Raw genomic sequence first — 23130 nt, 5'->3', positions numbered from 1 at the left:
ACAGTTCATCACTGAGGGAAGTCAGGGCAGGAATCTAAGCAGGGCGGAGCTGATGCAGATGCCATGGAGGAATGGTACTTCCTGGCTTTCTCTTTATGGCTTGCTCAGCCTGTTTTCTTGTAGAACCCAGGACTACTAGCCCAGGGTAGCCCATAGGCTTGCCTACCACCTGATCTTATGAAGGCATTTCTCAATTGAAGTTCTCTTTCAGATGACTCTATCTTGTGTCAAAATGACGACATAAAAACTAGCCAGCACAGTGTTCCAGTTCCTCTATGCTCCTAACCAACCTGCCCAGAAATACTTAATAGTGAACATTTACTGCAGGCTTTCTCCATGCCAAGAACTCTAATAAACAGACCTAGTTTAAACCTGTAGAGTCAGCCAGGGGTAGTGGTGCACTTTTAATCACAGCACTAGGAAGGCAGAGGCAGGAGGCAACAACTCTGTCACTTAAGGTCAGCCTAGTCTACATAGTGAGTTCTAGGACAGCCAAGACTATGCAGAGAGACTGTCTCAAAAATAAAAACACAAAACCAAAATGTGAAAATATGCAAAAAATAGGGGCATACATTTCACATAAAATAGAAGGCACAGTAAACTGGGCAGTAGGCAGAATTTTACTTAATACTCTTGTATATTTTTTCCTTTTGTGTTTGTGTGTAGTGTCTGCATGTGTCTGCATGTGTCTGTTACGTACACATGTGTCTGTGTCAATGCCAAGTATTTTTCTCTACTGCTTTTCAGTTTTTTTTTTTTTTAAGATTTAATGTATTTAATTTTAAATACATGGGTATTTTGCCAGTGTGTACATATATGTATATATTCTGGCCTTTGAAGCCAGAAGAGGGTATCAGATTCCCTGGTACAGGAGTTCGACAGTTCTTAGCCACCGTGTGAGTACCAGTAATTGAATCCAGATCCTCTGGAAGAGCAGCCAGTGCTCTTAACCTCTGAGTAATTGTTCCATTCACCTCCCTCCTCTTTTTGAGACAGGTTCTCTCACTAAACCTGGAGCTCACTAATTCAGCAAGACTAGTTGGGCAGCAAAACCCCAGAGGCCCTTCTGTCACCCAGGATTATAGGTGTGCAGTTTTGCCTGGCTTTTTATGTGGGTGCTAGGGACCTGAACTCAGGTCCTTATGCCTGTACAGAAAACACTTAACTGACAGCAATCTCTCCAGTCTCACCTTTGATACAGCTAATGTAACAGGCATAGGTCTATAATCCCAACACTGGGGAAGTTAAGGAAGGAGGACCAAGAGTTTGAAGCCATTTAGGGCTATGCAGTAAGTTTGAGACCAGCTTAGGTTACATTAATCTTGTTTCAAAAAATAAAACCAGGGAGCCAGGTGGTGGTGGCACATGCCTTTAATCCCCTCACTAGGGAGGCAGAGGCAGGTGGATCTCTGTGATTTCAAGACCAGCCTGATCTACAAGAGCTACTTCCAGGACAGCCTCCAAAGCCACAGAGAAACCCTGTCTCAAAACACCATACATAGATAAAAAATAAAATAAAAGCACTTGTCATGAAAGCATAAGGACCTACCTGAGTTTGGATTCCCAGAACCCATATAAAACCAGATACAACAGAACCTGTCTATCATCACATCACTTTCCTAATGCCTTCTGAAACTGATTTTCCTTTTAACCCAATGCTAAGAAGGAGCTAGTATTTCCTACCATCAACATTATCACAAATCTCTCTGATAGGACCTCCACCTCCAGTCTTGCCACCTCTCCTATCCACTATCTTAAAACCACATGATCTTTTTAGAATGGACCCAATTATTTCCTTCCACTCTTTAAACCCTTTTTGCTTTCTTTCAAAAAAGACTTATCACTGTGTGTGGTGGTACACACCTTCAATTCTCAGTGTCACTTGAGGCCAGCCTGGTCTACAGAGTGAGTTTCAGGACAGCCAGGGCTATATAAAGACCCTATCTCAGAAGAAAAAAAAAAAAAAAAAGAAAGAAAAGGCCTAATTTGTTGACTTGACTTATACCTAACTACCCTGTGACCTATCTCTCACTGGCTCTCAATGTGCGCTGTAATACCTGCCACAGTGTATTTCCCCAGTGGAGCCTGTTTGCTTCCTCACAGAGCATGGGGCCTGATTATAATTGGCCACTGGTGCTAACCTTCTAGAACTGGTCCTCCCCCAAACACCCCAATGACCCTTGTTGAAAACATGTTTATTATTCCACCACCTTTGACATCCCTGAATGTGACATCTGAGATAAACTCCCACTTTCTCAACAACCTCCTCAAAAACCAGGGTCAGCAGAAGAGCAAAGCACTTCTTTACTCATTTCTCCTCCAGTTCCTGCTCCTACAGGTTTGTAACTGGGGCTACTGTCCCTTCCTTAAGTCAATATTTCCTTTGTGACCAGGGATAGAATGTTCCTTTAGGCCAGAGAGGTGTGGCAGTGTTCTATAGAACACACAATGGGCAAACACAGACTGGGCAAAGAGGAACCTCCCCTGGAGCAGACGCCAAGTAACAGGCTGCCCCTTCCTGTTCAGCAACCTAGAGAAACGCAGCCCTCCTATTTGAACTTGGTCAGGCTCACAACCATCATCTCTCTGAGGCCTTCAAGTTCCTCTAATATTTACAGCTTGACAGTATCTGGCTGGTAATGAGGAAAGCCAAAGCAAGGTATCTGCACAGCCCATCTATTCCACCATTAAGGAAGTGAAAATGAAACGTGTTAGCTAATTGAAGCTCAACATTCAGGTAGCTCTAAAAAACAGCTAGGAAGTTTTGAGGAAAATAAAGTTACTTGAGGGCCAACTAGTGAAAAAACCCACTGAAAAATCTTTTTTTTTTTTTTAAATGTATAGTGACATAGAGAGACTAGTAATACAACTCAATTAGTAGAATGCTTGCTTAGGATGCAGCAAGCCCTGGGTTTTATCTGTAGCACCCTACGGACATAGTGTATGGTGGTATTAGCTGGTAAAACTCAGTACTCTATAGAGGTAGGGGCAGAAGGATCAGAAATTGAAAGTCATCTTTGGCTACACTCTAGGCCAGCCTGAGATGGATATATAGAAGACTCTTTTTTCTTCCTCCCTCCCCCCCCTCCCTCTCTCTCTCTCTCTCTCTCTCTGTTTTTCAAGACAAGGTTTCTCTGTGTAGCAGCCCTAGGTGTCCTAGCTCTATAGACCAGGCTGGCCTTAAACTCACAAAGATCTGTCTGTCTGTCCCTCCCTAGTGCTGGGATTAAAGGCATGTGGCACCACCATCATCAGACTACAAAACCCTTTCTAAAACAGATGAAAATAAACTAAACAGCACTTAGGAGGCAGAAGCAGGCAGAGTTCAAGGCCAGCCTGGTCTACAAAGCGAGTTCCAGGACAGCCTCCAAAGCTACACAGAGAAACACTGTCTTGAAAAACAAACAAAAATAATAAAATAAAAATGGAGGGGTAAATCAGTCATTAGTGTATGTTGCACAACCATAAAGACCTGAGTTTGGACACCCAGCACCCACACAGAAAGCCAAGAATGGCAGTGTTCATCTTCTTATTACCATTTTACAGACCTGCCTTATATAATATCTTAGGGGTTTTGTGATAGTTCTTTATATTCCATACTTGACATGTGTGATCTAAGTAATCAGGATGAGGGCTGGGAACAGCACATTGGGAACAGTGATTATCTAGCATGCATGAACCCTGGATTTCACCATCAGTACTGCAGAATAAATAAGGCCCATATACTTAAATATCCCATTATAGGATATTTAACATCACTATATTAAAGTAACCCTAACAATTTAATGAACTTTCCTGCCTTAGCTAATCCCACATGTATTCCTTTTGAACAAAGCCAAGGAGCAATTTACACAGAATTTATCTTTACTGTGGTTTAAAGCTTCATCATGCATCTCTGACTTTTGCTTTGTTTCTGTTCTTTGAGGTAGTGTCACATTGTGCAGCCCACGCTGTCCTGGAATTAACTCTGTAGCCAACCTGGCTGGAACTTGTATTAAGCCTCCTACCTCAGTCTCCTAAGTGTCGGGGTTACATGCTGGGGGTCTCATTAACTTTCTATCTTATTTCCTTCAGTGTTAATTCAAACTCCCCACAATTCTGATGACCTCCGTGGCTGGTCACAGCCTAAGAAGAGCTGAGGTCAAAATTACAGTTGGGCTGACAATATAGCTCTCTGATGGTGACATGCTGGGGAAGCACAGGCCCTGGGTTCCATCTGTAGCACTGCAAAAGCAAAGCAATAAAATGTGTGTGTGTGTGGGGGGGGGGGAGTACTGGAGACATGGCTCAGTGGTTGTGCTGGCTTATTCTATGCCAATTTGACACAAGCTATAGTCATCTGAGAGGAGGGAACCTCAATTGAGAAAATCTCACCAGAAAATCAAGTTGTAAGCAGATAAGCCTGTAGGGCATTTTCTTAATTAGCGATTGATGGGGAAGTGCCCAGCCCATTGTGGGTGGTGCCATCCCTGGGCTGGTGGTCTTGGGTTCTATAAGACACCAGGCAGAGGGAAAGCCAGGGGGAGCAAGTCAGTAAACAGCATCCACCTATGGCCTCTGCATCAGCTCCTGCTCATTTGAGTTCCTGACCTGGCTTCCTTCAATGATGAACTATGAAGAGGAAGTGCAAGAGAAATAAACCCTTTCTTCCCCAAGTTTTCTGGTCACTGTGGTTCATCACAACAACAGTAACCCTAGGACAGTGGTTAAGAGCACTTGGTACTGCATAGGACTCAGGTTTGATTCTCAGCACCCACATGGTCACTCACAACCAATCGTAACTCCACCTCCAAGGGATCCAAAACCCTCTTCTGACCTCCAGGGGCTCTTGCAGGCACAGGATACACATAAATTCTACACAGGCAGACATATACATACAATAAAATATATCTTTAAACCCGCTGTGTAGTCTTTTCACTTGCTTTCTCCATTCTCTTTTTACCTCCCACTTAGAAGAAAATGGATTCTCCCTTTACATGTTAGCTCTTGCACCATAGTAGCCTTTCAGTCCAGTTCCTTTGTGGTATCTTACTCTTAAGCACCTTCTGTCTATTCACTACTGTCCTGGAACTCACTCTTTAGACCAGGATGGCCTTGAACTCACAGAGATCTGCCTGCCTCTGTCTCCTGAGTGCTGGGATTAAAGGCATGCACTATCCGGCTATTCTCCACTACCTTTAAGTCAGTGCATATACTCAGGTCTCCTGAATCCTTAACTTACAGTAACCAAACCAATGTGACTGTGTCTCTTATCTTTCAATTAACTCCTTTAAACTCTGTGGCTTAGCTTGCTTGTCTTAACAGATAGACTCTAGGGTCTCATTGCTTTTTTTTAAAAAAAAGATTTATTTACTTATTATATATACAGTGTTCTGTCTGCATATGTCTCTGCAGGTCAAAAGAGGGCACCAGATCTCATTAAAGATGGTTGTGAGCCACTATATGGTTGCTGGGAATTGAACTCATGACCTCTGGAAGAACAGCAAGTACTCTTAACCTCTGAGCCATCTCTCCAGCCCTCTCATTGCTTTTCTAGTCATTTTATAGTCATTAATCCCAGCACTCAAGAGGCAGAGGTAGACAGATCTCTATGAGTTTGAGGCTAGTTTGTTCTATAGAGCAAGTTCTAGGACAGGCTCCAAAGCTACAAAGAAACTCTGTCTTGAAAAAAACAAAACAAAACAAAAGCTGAGCATGGTAGCACATACTTTTTTTGATTTTTGTTTTTTGAGGCAGGGTCTCTCTATGTAGTCTTGGCTGTCCTGGAACTTGCTATGTAGACCAGGCAGACCTCAAACTCAGGGATCAAGATGTCGAAATCTCAGCTACTCTTCCAGCACCATGTCTGCCTGCATGCTGCCATGCTTTCTGCTATGGTGACAAGGAACTAAACATCTGAATTGTAAGCTAGCCCCAACTGAATGTTTTCCTTTATAAGAGTTGCTGTGGGGGCTGGAGAGATGGCTCAGAGGTTAAGAGCACTGACTGCTCTTCCAGAGGTCCTGAGTTCAATTCCCAGCAACCACATGGTGGCTCACAACCATCCGTTATGAGATCTGGTGCCCTCTTCTGGTGTGCAGATAGACATGGAAGCAGAATGTTGTATACATAATAAATAAATAAAATCTTTAAAAAAAAAAAAGAGTTGCTGTGGTCATAGTGTCTCTTTATAGCATTAAAGTCTAATTAAGACAACATCTGTAACCCCAGCATTTGGGGAGCAAAGACAGGCAAATCCCAGGGGCTTGATGGCCAGCCACTTCAGCTAAAAGGTAGGCTTCAGTGACAGGCTCTGTCTCAAAAAATAAGGTTGTGGGGCTAGAGAGATGGCTCAGCAGTTAAGAGTATTTTGATCTTCCAAAGAACTTGAGTTTGGTTCCCAGCACTTGCCTGTTAAATCCAGCACCAGGGACTCTCTGACACCCTCTTCTAGCCTCTACCGTGTGTACACGTGGTATATATTCATATACACACAAACATATATGTATACACATATAAATAAAAATTAAGAATAAGGCAGAGAAGGATTGAACATCCTGAAATGGACCACCACCTGAAATGAATTAGGAGCATATATAATCAGCTATGCTTCTTAGGATGTTAATCTGTTTTTAGTCGTCCCTCTAGTTCCCCACACATGATTTCATGTTTGCTAGGCAAGTGCTCTACCCTTGAGTGCTATCTCCATCTCATTTTTTTTAAATAACTTTTTATTTAGTGTTAAGTAGTCCAAACTGGCCTTGAACTTGCTCTGAGCCCAGGAAGGCCTTGAAAGTGTCATCTTCCTATTCCTGACTCCAGAAGGAACTGGGCTTGAAAGACTGTGCTGCCAGCCAGACTAATCTATTGCTTGTTTGAGTAGAAGACATTCTGGAGGCAGAAAAACCTCTTAGGAGATATTCACAGTGAACCAGAAAAGAGGCAGTGAGAGTATGGATTAAGGCAATGGAAACAGGATGCCAGAGGTATTCTAGAAGCAAAATTAGACTTTCTAGATAAGTCACATGAAGTGACAGTGAATATCACATTGGCCAGGCTTGAGCTTCTGAGAACTCAAAGCCCACCCCCTAGTGACACACCAACAAAGCCACACCTACTCCAACAAGACCACACCTCCTAATAGTGCTACTCCCTATGGGGCCATTTTTATTCAAACCACCATAGATATATACCACTAGAGTGCTGGAGATCCCAACTCTGTCCCTCATACTTGTGCAGCAGGCACTTTACCAGTGAGCCATCTTCCCAAGCTCCTCAATTCCTTCCCCTCTCCCATTTTACCTAGTTTGTGCACAATCAACATCAAAGTCAAAGGACAACTTGTAGAATTTGGCTCTCCCTTCTACCACCTTTGTTCCAGGGACAGATAATAGCTAACTGTGCCAACTAAAAAAAGGCTAATGTCTCATTTGTGAATGGTGAACATAAGGCAATGAGCCTACATTTTCAAAAGGAATGATTTATTATATTTGTAATATTTAAAAAACACAAGTGTTGTCAAAACAGCTGATAAACCACACAGAAAACTTAGTCTCATTATTTAGTCACATGCTACTACGACAAGCACTCATCTCTACCATGTTGAGCACAACAATCCCATGAGGCATTCAACCTCCAAGTTATTCCTCACCTACTGTTGATCTAGAGAGAGAAGTAAGGTGGTGAACAAGACAAAGGCCCTACTTTTCAAGAGCTCACCCTGAAAGCTGGTATTACAAAGACACACTTGTGGTTCAGTTCCTAGTCTGCCAGACTCCAAAGCCTGCACTTAATCTTTCAACCATATCACTTCTCGTGGTGGTGGTGGGGTGTTCCCCCCTGGAAGAAAAGCCACACATGCAGGCCAATACTACTTCTAAATAAAGGTAAGGTTTCTCTCTGTTAGAGGCCCAGCATCTTTCCCCAGTTCCCAAGACTAAAGACTTTGATGTAGACATTTAACATACGATACCAACAGTTTCCAACTTTTTTCCTTTTAGACCCTAAACCCTTAGGGCAAAATATACAGAAGGTCAGATACACTGTAGATATCCAGTACATGGTTGAATGAAGTTCATGAGGGTGGAAGTCAGACTGTAATACACTAAGAAGTAAATGAAAGAGTGATAGAATCTGTCCCCCATTTTTTGAGACAAATTTTGTATATCACAGACTGGCCCAAACTATCTACGTAGATGAGGATGACTGTAAACTGATTCCCCTGCCTCCACTGGGATTATAGGGAGGTACCACCATATCTAAGCACTTGGGGCTAAAGATCAAACCCAGGGCTTCATGCTTGTTAGACAACCAACCCACAAACTAGACTACATTCCCAGGCCCAGAATCTGTTTTTTAAGGACAAATATAGAAAGGAAAATAGGCCAGGTATCGTGGCACACATCTTTAATTCCAGCACTCAGGAGGCAGGGGCAGGCAGAGCTCTATGAGTTGAAGGCCAGCCTGAACTATAGAGTGAGTTTCATTCAGCACAGCTAGAGCTACATAAAAGAGAGAACTTGTCTCCCCAAAAAATTAAATAAATAAATAAATAAATAAATAAATAAATAAGACAAAATGGGAGAAATGTAATTTCTGGGGGAAATATGATCACAGTGAGAAGACTGAACTAGGAGGATAACTCAACGGTAGAGCTTGCCTAGCATATAAGAGTCCCTAGGTTTAATTCCAAGTATTACATTAAAAGGGAGGAGTGGAACCAAAAATGAGCAAAGACTTAAACATAGTTGCATTTGTTGTTGCTTTACAGTGCTGGTATTAAACACAGTACATACATAGTAGGCCTTGTACAAAGTAGGTAAGTGCTCTATTATTAAGCCACATCCCTAACACTTTGAATATACTTGTTGATAAGGAAATACAAAACACCATCAAGAGAGCAGGAGTGCTGGGCATGTTGGTGAACATTTGTAATTCCAGGACTTGGAATGTGGAGGCAGGAAGATCTTGAGTTCTAGGCTATTCGGCAAGCATTATGGGGGAGGGGGAGAAACTGGGGGTTTTAGAGCTAGAGGGAGTTGAGTAAAAGTTTGCTTTGTCACAGTGTTTGTGAGAAAATCATTTAACCTCTAGGCCCTATTTACACACATGTAAAACACAATTAACACCTACAACTGGCTGTGACAATTACAGTGTTTATTAGGCAAAAGGGACTCAGTAGCTGCTTCCAACAGATTATTGAGGCAAGTAGAAGCCACACTCCTGTGTTCTAACTTCTCCCAAACTAGCTGTCCTGTCCGGATTTCCTGTCCAAGTTAGTGTTACATGAAATGACAAACAGGATCTTTATTTCTTCTGTGTACCACCCTTTGTGCTATTCCCACTTCCTTATGACAGTGTGAGCTCATGAATGGCTTCTGTGGAAATTTACTGCTCTTATCCCTGAGTAATAGGCACAGTCTGGAGAAGAAGCTGATGAAACTGATGTTAACTTACCAAATCTATGAGATTTTGGACTTCTGTCAAAATCTTCATTGATAACAAAGAAGAGATAAGGTGAAAATACATACACAGAATATTTTTTGTTTTGGGACTCTAAGCCAATAAGATGCTCTTGCAGCCACTCCAGGCACAATGTAAGAAAGAAATGGTCCTGAGTCACTTTCTCAGACTTTCTCTCACTTCTATGGCATACCACCCCAGTTCATTCTTCTGTCAATGTGACAAGTTCCCAAATTCACAAAGAAAGAAGGTTAGTGCGTTTTTATGTAAAGACAACTTTTTGTTCACAACCTTAATTCTTGCTAGGAACTAAACAAAAGGTCTCACCATGGTAAATCAGCACTCTACCCAAGCCACATCCAGGACTCCCACAGTCCCATTAAATTAATGTTTGTCTGTGGGTCATATGCATCAACCCAAATACCTCCCCTCTCACACAGATCTGTGGTTAAAAACAGAGTTGGGTGTGGTGATACATGTGTAAGCTCAACATCTAAGAGACAGAGGTAGAAAGCCTAGACTGGTCTACAACAGAAAAATTCCAGACTAGCTATTGACAATCAGTGGCTGGAGCCATATCTCTGTGGTTAAGAGTGAATACTGCTCTAGCAGAGAACCTGAATTTAGTTCCCAGAAACCGTAATAGTCTCACCACAACTGCCTATAACTCTAGCTCTACAGATCAAAGCCATCTTCTGACTTCTGCAGGTACCCTACACACACTTGTGAATACACACACACACACACACAAAAAAAAAAAAAAATTTTTTTAAAAGTTTAAATAATCAACCAAACAAAAAATCAAGATGAGATAAATGAGAAAAAGGGTACAGTAAGGATTTGGGACCAGCTCTGTAGTGGAGAGGGGCCATGGGTTCCACAGCCATCACAAAGTAAATAACAGTTATACTTGATTATGATTATCAAAAACAACAACAAGCAAGGTACCAACCTTTACTTAGAATCAATAGCAAATTGCTCATGGAGAACAGAAAGAAATGAGTATGTGAAACACAGGTAACTAATGCTTAGAGTCCAGAAAGAATTGGATGCTAACAAAAGGAATAATGGGGGAAAGAACTAGGAAATGTGTGTACCTTTAAATTTAGTCACCAGCCCAGTTAGAAAAACTACAAATAAAAGGTGAAACTGAAAATTAGTCCGATTAAAAATCTGAATTTTCAGGGCTTGCGAGTGAAAACCTTTACCCAGCACTTGGGAAGCAGAGGCAGGCAGATTGTTGAGTTCTAGGCCAGCCTGGACTACATAGGGAAACGCTGTCTCAAAAACAAATTTGAATTTAACTAGAAAAATTTATTTTAAGGGATTTAAAAAAACACTCTGGGTCATCTCTAACTATCCCACCAAAAACAAAAACAACAAAACAAAATCCACCGGGACCCATCACAAATTTCCTATACAGCATGATACTGGACGATTCGACACAATCTGTCACCAAAAAAGAAACTCTGAAGCATCTGTATTTCCCATTATTGCCATATTAAAGCCAAAATTTCAGAGTAATTTCCAGAACTCCAACCGGAAGCTCACAAGGCGACCCTGCCTAAATGTTCGCCTCAGTTTCTCCGATGCTCACACACGGCAGCGCGCACAAACTCGGCCTAGATGCTGAACCTGAGTCTTAAATGAAAACACCCAAGTTCGCTCTGAAGGAGTTTCCACCTGCCGAGACGCCCGCGGCAGCCCCGCTTCACAGACAGGCGTCCCCGCGTCAGGCGCGGTTTCCCGGAGTCGCCCGGAGCCGCCGGAGGGGTGGGTCTGTCACGCGCGTCTCGGGTCACCGTGGGAGCAGTCGCGCCACACCAGCCTGCTGCCCCCGCCGGAGGCGGCGTCTTCCCCGCAGCCTTCCCTTCAGCCCCCACCGCTGCCCGCGGCCTCCACCCTAGGGACAAGTGAGCGTCCGCTTCGTGAGGAGACTCGCACCCAACTCACCTGTCTCGCGGCCACCTCAGCAGGTCTTGCTCCAGGCTGGCTCCCAGTCAGCGCGCAGCGGCCTCTCCGCGCATGCGCGGACCGCAGAGCCGGCGGCTGCGGAGCATGCTGGGGACTGTAGTTCTATGAAGAGACTGGCCCACTCCGCATTCCAGGCCTCCTTTTGGAGACGCCTCAGGTGCCTGGTCCGTCCTGTGAGCAGCTCGGGGTTATTTTGGAGCAGTCAGGATGGGGTCGATGCACAAGGCCTGAGACTGGGCTTCTCTTCCAGGCTCACAGAACAAGCCTCCAAACCAGCTTAATCCAGTTTTCCATTAGTCAGGCCCTAGGGGAAGCACTAATTGGTTGAGGTTATGACCAAGAAGGATGCAGTGTGTGGAGCCTGGGGGCCTGCTTTTGAGTCATTCCTTTAACATAGCGTATCCATGGGAACCCAGACCTTAAGGTTGCTGTGAGAACTCGATGTGTTTGAGAAACGTTTAAACACAGTACCAAAGAACAGTCCAGAATGATGACAATTGCCACTGTCACTATTGGTAAGGAATCTAGCTTAAAAATGCTCTTGCCCCATTTCAGAAGGGCTATCAACTGTTTCAACAGCATTAAAGGGACATTTCACCCAAATATGAAAAGACACTTCATCTAAGAGCTGCTTTCTAAGGTTCCTAGTGTTGGTTTATAGTTGTGCCCAGGTGAATGAAAATCAAGACTACAAAACACAAGGCAGGCTCAAGCACAACAATGAGATGAACACAGAGTGAATGGTATCATTCCCATTTGTTGTCAAGAATTCCTTCCCCAGGAAACATAAATATCTACTCATTTTTTATAAGGTCCCAATGATAGATCCAAGTATGATAACACTGAACTTCAACCCAGAGAGCAAACGAATCTATTAGGCTTACTTATAGATCATAGGTGATGAATTGCCTGCAGGAGCATGGGTGACCACAAAGCAGCCACACGGCCATTCGTCTTCACCATAGCTGAGTAGATGGAGCTGCTTTCAGCTTCCCTAAACCTATATAATCTAGCACATTCTGAGATTCCCGAGGCCATGAGCAATCGGGGCAGAACTGCCTCCAGAGATTATAAGGAGCAGCTGTAATCTCTGGTGGGGGGCACAGTAACCCTCGTCAGCCCCTCCTTCTACGAGGGATGCCAGCAGTCAAAAAACCCTACTGTGTTGGTTTCGAGCAAACAGGTGCAACTTCATGATGATGGAAGCCGTCTTGCTCGGAGGACTGTCGTACGACGATGGTTAGAGAAGGATCAATCAAAATTACGAGGGCTAGTAAGTGGCAAAATGGGATTTGCGTTCATTATCTAAGAAATTCATTTGTCTTCTCAGCTGCAGCACCTCTTCTAATTGTGTGCCACCCTCCCCCAACACACACATTACAAATTTACAGATTTATTTTATGTGTTAGTGTTTTACCTGCATGTGTGTGTACCATGTGCATACCAGGTACTTGGGGAGGTTAGAAAAAGGCATCAAATCCCTAGGAACTGAGTTACGGATGGTTCTGAATCATCACATGGGTGCAGGAAATTGAACCCAGGTCCTCTGAAAGAGCAACAAGTGCTCTTAATAGCTGAGCCATCTCCAGCCCCTCAGGTTTTTTTTTTTTAAACATATTTTCATAATTTATTTTTATTTTATGTACATTGGTGTTTTGCCTACATTTGTATCTGTGTGTGAAGGTGTTGGATCCCCTGGAACAGGAGGTACAGACAGTTGTGAGCTGCCATGGGGTGCTGGGAATTGAACCCGGGTCCTCTCAAAGAAAAGACAGTGCTCTTAACTGCTAAGCCATCTCTCCAGTCCCCCAGTTTTTGTGTTTTAGACAAGATGTCTCTATGTAGCTTTGGAGTTTGTTGTATAGACCAGGATTGTCTCAAACTCAGGAGATCTGCTTGCCTCTTCTAAGTGCTGAGGTTAAAGGGGTGTGCCACCATGTCTGGTTCATGAAGCTATATAAGAACTCTACCAATATGTCTAGGCTACATTAGTCAGAAATCAGGAAGACAGAAAAAGCTCCTTGGACAGAGAATGCTCAGGGAAAGGCCCCTCTCAATTCTGGAAATGGACTGACATAATTTAGATGAGCTGCCCCAGTGTGCACAAGAGTGAGAAAACTAGCACCTGCCCCATTACTCAAACAGGAGAAGCTTCACCAACCAAAACCAGAATGGCAGAGTTCTCTGAATCAAAAAGTTGATTTTGAGAGCTGAGAGAAGCTGGGCACAGATGGCTTAAGCTTTTAGTCCCAGCACTTTCGAGGCAGAGGCAGGTGGATCTCTTGAGTTCTAGGCCAGCCTGGTCTACAGTTCCAGGACAGCCAGGACTACACAGAGAAACCCTATCTCAAAAAAGCTAAACTAAACCAAGCCAAACAAAAAAAGTAATATTAATTTATCCTAGGCTATCACAAAATAAATGAAACCATTTGTTTGTATTGAGACAGAACTTCTCTGGAGAGAGAGGAGAGAGGAGAGAGGGGGGAGGGCATGCTCGAAAGCCCCCAATCCAGGTCTCATGTAGCCCAAGCTAGCTTCAAACTCTCTAGCCAAGGATGACCTTCAGTTTCTGATAGTCCTGTCTCATCTCCTGTATGCAGAGAGATCATTCCTAGGTGTGTGTCATTATGGTTTATGAAATAAACATTAAAAAAATTTTATCTTAAGTGCATTGGTGTTCTGTATGCATTTATGTCTGTGTGAGGTGTCAGAGCCCTGGAACTGGAGTTACAGACAGTTGTGAACTGCCATGTGGGTGCTGGGAATTGAACCTGGGTCCTATGGCAGAGCAGTCAGTGCTCTTAACTGCTGAATCATCTCTCTAGCCCCTAAAAGTCTGCTATTCTCTTTTCATACTTGGGGGGAAAGTGAACAACTCATCTATCTAATGAAATATGGGTTAAATTCTTACCCAAACCTTGTTTGGATTTTTGCATTACAATTCAGATGTATTTGCCTATACTCATATAAGCAGCACTATCCTAATTAGAACATTTTAAAGACAGCTGTCTTATTAAAATTTAAAACCATGGAAGAGGTATTACAGTCAAAGTTCAAAAGCCCATTTCCCAATGCCCTCAAGCCATGGCAATGACAGGGAAGAACATCAGAGGATGGAAAGTGACTGGTGACTTTTATGGAGACAGCATCTCTTCCCCTAAACACACTTCGTCTTACTATTGGATATGAGCCATGTATTTCTCAGGGGTTCCCTCGTGAGGATTAAGAATGAGGGACTCTGAGCCTGGCGGTGGTGGCACACACCTTTAATCCCAGCACTTGGGAGGCAGAGGCAGGCAGATTTCTGTGAGTTTGGGGCCATCCTGGTCTACAGAGCAAGTTCCAAGATAGACTTCAAAACTACAGAGAAACCCTGTCTTAAAAAACAAAAACAAGGGGCTGGAGAGATGGCTCAGAGGTTAAGAGCACTGGCTGCTCTTCCAGAGGTCCTGAGTTCAATTCCCAGCAACCACATGGTGGCTCACAACCATCTATTATGAGATCTGGTGCCCTCTTCTGCAGTGCAGATAAACATGGAATGTTATATACATAATAAATAAAATCTTTTAAAAAAATGAGGGACTCTGAAGTAGTTCTTAAATTCTCATGTAACCTTTTGTCCTAGTAGCCTCATCTTCTGATGGCCTTGAAATTCTAACCAGAAATGTAGCTCAGTTTCTTGATGCAGGGCTTTTATTTCCCATTTTTGCGTTTATAATTATTTTAGTGTTTGCTGTTCCACGTGCCATGGCATGCATGTGGAGGTTGGATGACAACTGAGTCTTCTCCTTTTCCATGTGGGCTCTAGAAATCAAATGCGCATGCTCAAGCTTGGCAGCAAGCTACTGTCCACAGAGCCATCTCACTAGCCTCTTGTGTTTTGGGACAGATTCTCATGTATCCCAGGCAGGCTTTGAACTTACTCTATTGCTTTGAATTCCTGATCCTCCTGCCTCCACCTCCCAAGTGTTTGAATTACAGGTGTGAACACCACTTAGGACTAATCATGAAGGCAAATTACCATCCACTCACCAATAAACCCTTTTCTTCAGAAAGTTGGCTTACCAGCCCTTAATCTCAGGTCTCCTCACTTGGGCAAGTGGACCTGTGAGTTTGAGGACAGCCTGGTCTACACAGAAAGTTCAGACAGCCAAAACTACCAAGTGAGATCATGTTTTAAAAAACAAAAAGTTGGTTTATCAGAATTTCTCTGTACATGGCATTTACAAGGTGATACGTATATCACACCAGACCTCCAGCAGAGAATCCAAATTCTGTAGTCAGAACTAGCTGAACTTTCAAGGTAAAAATGTCCATTCATTAGACTACATCTGCAGTAAAAGTTATATCTTGTGAAGGGTCTAAGGAAACACTGAAGGAAGACCCCAGATTCAAATAATATGTAAGAACAAAGAGGGTTTAATATTCCAGCATGCAAGGGTGACACCTGTATCAAATGGCAATGATGAAGAGAGGAACGTGCAGGCTTCTTTTAAGCATAGCTAAGGGGAGTTTCAGGAGAAATTAGGTCATCTCAAACTTAATTGGTTGAGCAAGCATCAGTTACTTTAGTATATTTCTAATTGCCTGAGGTTTAGTTGTATCAATTTGGGACACAGCTATATGAGATTGGACATGACCCAGAAAGGAGCTGCTGGGTTTGTCCTTGAGATACTGTGAGGCTGACTTAGATCTTCTGTTTGCTCCCTCAACTCTGAATGTAAGGTACAGTGGATAATTGGCTCTTTGCTGGGAGAAACACCTGTGTGTCCTTAAGAGAACTGAAACCTAAATTCAGTTGTAAAAGTGGGAATTTAACCCCTTCACTTGTATGTAATGTATGTGAATTCCAGTATTTTAAAAAATGTTACAATGATTGCTATGGAATGCTGTTCTTCAAGCAGAGTAGCCATTACCATCTTTATCAGGGCAGCTGTGACAACCCACAAACCACCCCCAGTCAGAACTGTTGGCATACAAGCACTGGGCAGAGGGACATCAGCCCCTCACCTGAATTCCAGCTACCCTTCCTGCCCCCTCTCCCCAGACATACATAATTCTGCCCAGCTTGGGGACTGGAGAGATGGCTCAGAGGTTAAGAGCACCAGCTGCTCTTCCAGAGGTCCTGAGTTCAATTCCCAGCAACCATCCATTATGAGATCTGGTGCCCTCTTCTGGTGTGCAGATATTATACATGGAAGCAGAATGTTGTATACATAATAAATAAATAAATAATTCTGCCCAGCTTCAATATAGACTTAAGAGGAACATACGGCAACTGGAAGGTTAACTGAAGTGGGGGCCCCATCTATCCATCTATGGGGAAGTTGACATGTTTGCTGTCATGAGACTTTTCAATGTTGCAGTTATTTTGGGGTTACCCACGCTCTTGTAAGCAAGCCAGTAAACTTGAAGGTTCACCAAGCTAGACTTAGGTAAAATTGTGTCTCTAGTTGGTTGTGGGTGGGTGTCTTATCTGGGGTGAGTAGATGGTGTGCTCATGACTCTACAGAAAAAGTTAACGACTAAATGTGTGGTGGTTTGAAGAACCCCCCCAAAGAAGTGGCACTACTAGGTGTGGCCTTGTTGAATGAAGTGTCACTGTGGGGGTAGAACTTGAGTTCTCCTATGTTCAAGCTACTCCCAGTGTCACAGACTACTTCCTGTTGCCTCCAGGATGTAGGACTCTCAGCTATGTCTCTAGCACCACTTCTGCCCTCAAACCTCTATGCCACCATGTCCCACCGTGATGATAATGGACTGAACCTGAAAATGTAAGCCACCCCAATTAAATGTTTTTTCCTTTAAAAGAGTTGCTGTGGTCATGGTGTCTCTTCACAGCAGTAGAATTTCTCTTCCATATGGAATTCTGGCACAGAAAAAGGCCATTAGCTAAAGACTGAAGACTTCAGTTAATAAGAACCTATTAATACTGGTTATTTTTGACAACTGTTATCATGCAACTATGCCAATAAGAATGAACGAGTGGACTGAAGAGGTAAACACTTTTTTGAATAAATCTGAAATTACTATTTTGAGATGGGAATCCCTACGGAGACTAGGCTGGTATCAAACACCGGGGCCTCTTGCCACTGCCTCCCAAGTGCTGAAATTATAGCTGTACTACCTTGCAACTTGAAATCTGAAACCATCTAAGTTTATTGAGACAAAAATTGCATGTTTTTCACATGTTAATGCTATATATCACCTGCTCTGCTGGCTTAACCATTGCTTGATTGACACAGATTGAGACAGGGCCTATGTAGCCCCAGCTGTCCCGAAACTATGTAGACTTCCAACTCAAGAGTTCTCTATTTTGCCACTGTTTTGGCTAGCCTAAAACTCACCCTTTATTTATATATTGACGAAAGGTCTTGTGTAATCCAGATTGACCAGGGACTTACTATGTAGCAGAGACTACCCTTAATTCCTGATCCTCCTGCCTCCATGTCCCAAGGGCTTAGACTACAGACATGTACCATATCCTGCCCCATTTAAAACTATTTATTAGTTCTTTGTGTTTTGATCATATTTACACTCCCAGCTCTTCTTGGATCCACCCTGTCCTCTCTACTCACCCAATTTCAATTTGTGCTGCCCAAATATTCTTAGATGTATCATTATTATTGGGACAGGGTTTTGCTATGTAGCCTTGGTTGTCTAGGAATTCACTTTGTAGACAAGGCTGTCCAGGAACTTACAGAGATCCATCTACCTCTTCCTTTCTGAGTGCTGGGATTAAAGATGTATACCATCAGCTGGGCGTTTGGTGGCGCACGCCTTTAATTCCAGCACTTGGGAGGTAAAGGCAGGTGGATCTCTGTGAGTTTGAGGCCAGCCTGGTCTCCAGAGCGAGTGCCAGGATAGGCTCCAAAGCTACACAGAGAAACCCTGTCTGGAAAACAAAACAAAACAAATAAACAAAAAAAAAAAAATGTGTACCAACAGCCCCATCCCACCTGCTTTTTAAATGTTGATCAATTCACAGTTCTCTATGTCAAGTCAAGCAAGTATCTTTGTGTCAGGCAAACCACTCAGCCTTGTTTCCCCACTGATGACACTTAAAGGTTGGTGAGCCTTGATCTTGGGAAGAAATATGGTATTTCTTTTTAAAATTTATTTTCAATCATGTATGTATATATGTGGTTATGGGCATGTGTGTCCAGGTGTGAGCATCTATGTATATGTGTGGGAGGCTAGGATATTAGGTGTCTTGATCATCTATTCTCCACTCTTCCCCTGGGACATGTCTCTCACTGAACCGATGGATCCTCCTGTCTCTCTTGCTCACAGTACTGGAATTACAAGCATGTGTGGCCACACCCAGCTTCTTAAAATTTATTTCATGTGCATTTGTTTTGCCTGTGTATGTCTTTGTGAAGGTGTCAGATCCTTGAAACTATAACTATAGGCAGTTATGAGCTGCCATGTGGGTACTGGGATTGACCTCGGGTCCTGTGGAAGAGCAGTCAGTGATCGTAACAACTGAGCTATCTCTCCAGTGCTAACACACTCAGCTTTTTAAAAGGGGGTACCGTCTGGGCCTTGGTGGCAAATTCCTTTAACCCTAGCACTTAGAAGGCAGAGCCAGCTTGGTCCACAGAGGGAATTCCATGACAGCTGGGGCTACACAGAGAAACCCTGTCTCAAAAAACAAAAACAAAAACAAAAAGTGAGTACTGGGATCTGAACCTGGGTCCTCAAGCTTGAACAGCAAGTGCCCCCCTCCCCCACGAAAGTCATCTCTCCAGCCCCAGAACATGGTATCTTCTGGATACGTTCTGTAACAGACCCCTTTGTGTACAGTCCCAGCTCACTTGACTCCACAGGGTTTATGCCAGTCCAGATTCCACTACTGTGTTTTTATTTAAGGATATATTTGCAAGTAACAAAGATGAGATTTGATATCAACAGAAGAGGACTGAAAGTGTACAGCTGTTTGCAGCTGGATAGGAAGCCTGTTGTCCTGTGATCTGCCCAACCCCTGCTGTCCAGTGTGATTCCCATCAGGGTTTTCTTCTTCAAATTTATCTATTTATTATGTATAGACTGTTCTGTCTACATGTATCCCTGCAGGTCTGAAAGGGGCACCAGATCCCATTACAGATGGCTGTGAGTCACCATATGGTTGCTGAGAATTGAACTCAGGACCTCTGGAAGGGCAGCCAGTGCTCTTAACCTCTAAGCCATCTCTCCAGTTTGTCAGGGTTTTCAACACTGGCTGATCATAAATCCGATTTTAGAGAAAGTTTCTCTTTTCCAGCAAACCTGCAGTTCCAATTAGAGTCGCAGGGGAAACAGATTGCACTTAGTCTAATCACAAGTGTGTAAATACAGGGAACAAAAGACCAAAGTAACACACAAACTCACCCATTCAAAGTACTCGGGCTAAACCAGCTGTCACCACAAAAGTCTAGCTGAACAAGCCTATCTTTTTTTTTTTTAATTTTTAATTTTTTAAATTTTTTATTTACTATGTACACATTGTTCCTGCCTGCACACCAGAAGAGGGCACCAGATCTCATTATAGATGGCTCTGAGCCACCATGTGAGTGCTGGTACTTGAACTCAGGACCTCTGGAAGAGCAGCCAGTGCTCTTAATCCCTGCACCATCTCTCCAGCCCCTAAACAAGCCTATCTTGTTTCCATATGCTCTGTGAAGAAATCATCTAAAATCCCTGGTATTTAATGTGCCCAGTTAACACTGAGAGGGGAGCAGCTTTCAGAACAGAGTACTCAGATCAGAGCAGAAGATCAGCAAGTTACTTTGCTGTGCGAGACACAGCAATCTCAAACATCAGTACAGGGGACTCAACATGGGCCTCCATTTTGAAATTGAAGTCCTCTCCCACCGACTATATCCCTAATCTCTCAAAATCAAAATCCTCCCCACCCCCCTGCCCCCAGCAGGGCCTCGGTATAATCCTGAGTGTCCTGGAATCACTATGTAGATCAGGCTAGCCTTGAACTTACAGAGATCTACCCACCTTTGCCTCCCTATTTCTGGGTTACAGACATGTGCTACTCTGGCTGCTTCCCTAACCCTTTTTCTTTTTAATTATATTTTACCTATTTTGATGTTGTGACATGTATGTATGTTATGTGCATGTGTGCCAAGGCATGCATGTGGAGGTCCAAGCTTTACTGTGTGGATCTTGGGGGTCAAACTTAGGTTATCAGGCTTGGCAGCAAGTTCCTTCAGCCCTAAGCTATCTCAAATCCCTCCCCCTTTTTGAGGCATGCTCCCCCACCCTGTTTTTTGAGATATAGTAGCTTGTATTGCAGGCTGATTATTAGGATTGCAAATGTGTACCACCATGCCCAGTTTATGCTGTGTTGAAGATCAAACCAAGGTTTCTGGCATGCTAGACAAACAATCTATGAACTGAGCGACATCCTGTCTTCTTTTGTTTCTTTGCTAGGTTACCCAGGCTGGCTTTAAACCTGTAGCCCAAGCTGGGTGGTGGCGGCGCACGCCTTTAGTCCTAGCACTTGGGAGGCAGAGGCAGGTGAATCTTTGTGAGTTCAAGGCCAGCTTGATCTACAGAGCGAGTTCCAGGACAGCCAGGGCTACACAGAGAAATCCTGCCTGGAAAAAACTGAAACAAACAAACAAAACAACAAAGTCCAAACCTGTAGCCCAAGCAGACTGTAAACTTCCATCCTTCTGAATAGCTGAACTACAGGGATCCTTCGTTTCTTTTCAAAAGGAAGTCCTGAGCAGTAATGTATACAAGTAGTCCCAACTACTAAGGAAGCTGGGTCAGGATTACCTGAGCATAATAAGACTTGGAGCCCTGCCAGGCCAACACTGAGAGACCTTCAGGAGGGAGAAGGGGAAGTAAAAGGAAGATGCAACTATGGTGTTCAATAGGTTTACAAATGCATTTTTCTGGGCCAGGGAGATAGATGGCTCATTTGGCAGAGTGTTTAAACATTCAAACACAAGGACCTGAGTTTGAGTCCTCAATACCACATAAAAAGACAAATTTGGTGGTGGGTTCCTATAATCCAGTGCTAGGGAGAAGGCATAAGGAGGGAGGACCCTTGGGTTTGTTGGGTAGTCAGTCACCCTAGACCTATCTATCAGTGAACTCCTGGTTCAATCAGACTGTCTCAAAAAAGTACAATGGAAATCTGGGGAGACAGCCCAGTAGTTAAAGCACTCGCTATGCTGTAGGGGACAGAGGTCCTTGTGCTCACAGATAAGCACCAGAGAAACCAGAAATGTTAAATACAGACAGGGGTGTGTGCCTCTTTGAAACAGACATATAACCTGTTTCCCGACCTGAAGACTAGGAATGTATGTGGCTAACAGACTGTGACCTCTGCAATATGGTATAGCCAGGCCATACCTGGCTCCCCCAAACTCTTATGTTTATCTCAATCATCCTCCTCAGACCCTTATCTTGAGTATTGTTCTTTAGCCAATATATAGAACCCATCTATATGGGAGAAGTCATATGTACTTTACAGATAGGATCAGAGGTAGTTTACAGCCCGACCTTTGCTCTATTTGTATGACTAAGACCATATCTTAAGATGTCACATGTAGCCGGGCAGTGGTGGCACAAGCCTTTAAATCCCAGCACTCAGGAGGCAGAGGCAGGCAGATATCTGTGAGTTCAAGACCAGCCTGGTCTACAAGAGCTAGTTCCAGGACAGCCTCCAAAGCCACAGAGAAACCCTGTCTCGAAAAACAAAGCAAAACAAAAGATGTCTCATGTAGTCAATATACAGAACCCATCTTTATGGAGAGGTCACATGTACTCTACAAGGAGTTTTTTGTTTTTTAAGATTTATTTATTATGTATACAGTGTTCTGCCTACATGTATGTCTGCAGACCAGAAGAAGGCATCAGATCTCATTATAGATGGCTGTGAGCCACACCATGTGGTTGCTGGGAATTGAACTCAGGATCTCTGGAACAGTCAGTGCTCTTAACCTCTGAGCCATCTCTCCAACCCCCTTAGCTCTGGCTCTTACTGAGTTTATGGTCAACTTGTTTACATTTACCTTGCCAGATAAAATCTCAGTTATTACCAAGTTGGTTAATTCTCCTAGTTATCTTCATGTTTGTTTTATAGGCAGGGTTTGTCTATGTAGCCTGGACTGGACTGACACTGTGTAAACCAGGCTGACCTTCACTAGCTGAGCTAGCCATCTTTCTAGCCCTTTGTTTTCATCTACACCAAAATATGCAGCCCGAGACAAGGCTACATCTAAAGTCCCCCCCCACTTCCAGTTGGAAAATTCATCACTCAAGCTTTGACTAGCTTGTCTAACCAGCTTCCAATCTACTTAACAAAGATCAAAGACTGGCAGATGCCACAATGGAATCCATTTACCCAGTTAGCATTTCCCTGATAAGTAAGCCTCTTCAAAATATGAAATAGGCACAACCTGAGCTAAAGGGACCCAGCAACACCGTTCTTTCCTGCTCTTTAGCTACAAACTTCATTAATCTAGGCAAAAAGAACAGAAATCAGGTATCTGATGATACTGAATCACTGGATCCAGGTGAATTTTCAACTTCATCCCTTTTTAACAGGGACCAGGAATTTCTTGCTCCTTTACAGTCCAATACACACTTGAGAAAAGGACTAAAGAAGAGTCTAGCTTAGTGTGTGGCAAGGTGTGCCTGCATAAGACCCTGGAAACTACACCAGACATTTGACTGTATTACCGATAGGGTTTGTGCTCTACAACCTTC

The 23130-nt window shown here is 43.4% G+C and overlaps 1 protein-coding gene across 11 annotated transcripts in view; it reads right to left on the bottom strand.

Moving 5' to 3' along the window:
- Sgsm3 (small G protein signaling modulator 3) overlaps window positions 1-11648 on the bottom strand; it is a 29787-nt gene extending 18139 nt beyond the window's left edge. For 8 of the 11 annotated variants that reach the window (XM_027404060.2, XM_027404058.2, XM_027404055.2 and 5 more), the window contains exon 1: window positions 11395-11547. The gene's annotated coding sequence lies outside the window, so the exon portion shown is untranslated. Of the gene's footprint in view, window positions 1-11394 lie in introns of all 11 variants that reach the window. The other 3 variants (XM_027404061.2, XM_027404059.2, XM_027404057.2) reach the window with 2 other exon arrangements.
- Between the last annotated feature and the right edge of the window lie 11482 nt (window positions 11649-23130).

The sequence above is a fragment of the Cricetulus griseus genome, chromosome 2 (genome assembly GCF_003668045.3).
Source record: "Cricetulus griseus strain 17A/GY chromosome 2, alternate assembly CriGri-PICRH-1.0, whole genome shotgun sequence".
NCBI classification, from domain to species: Eukaryota; Metazoa; Chordata; class Mammalia; order Rodentia; family Cricetidae; genus Cricetulus; species Cricetulus griseus.
The sequence above is the reverse complement of the archived record's forward strand: the minus strand, read 5'-3'. Positions and strand labels throughout refer to the sequence as shown.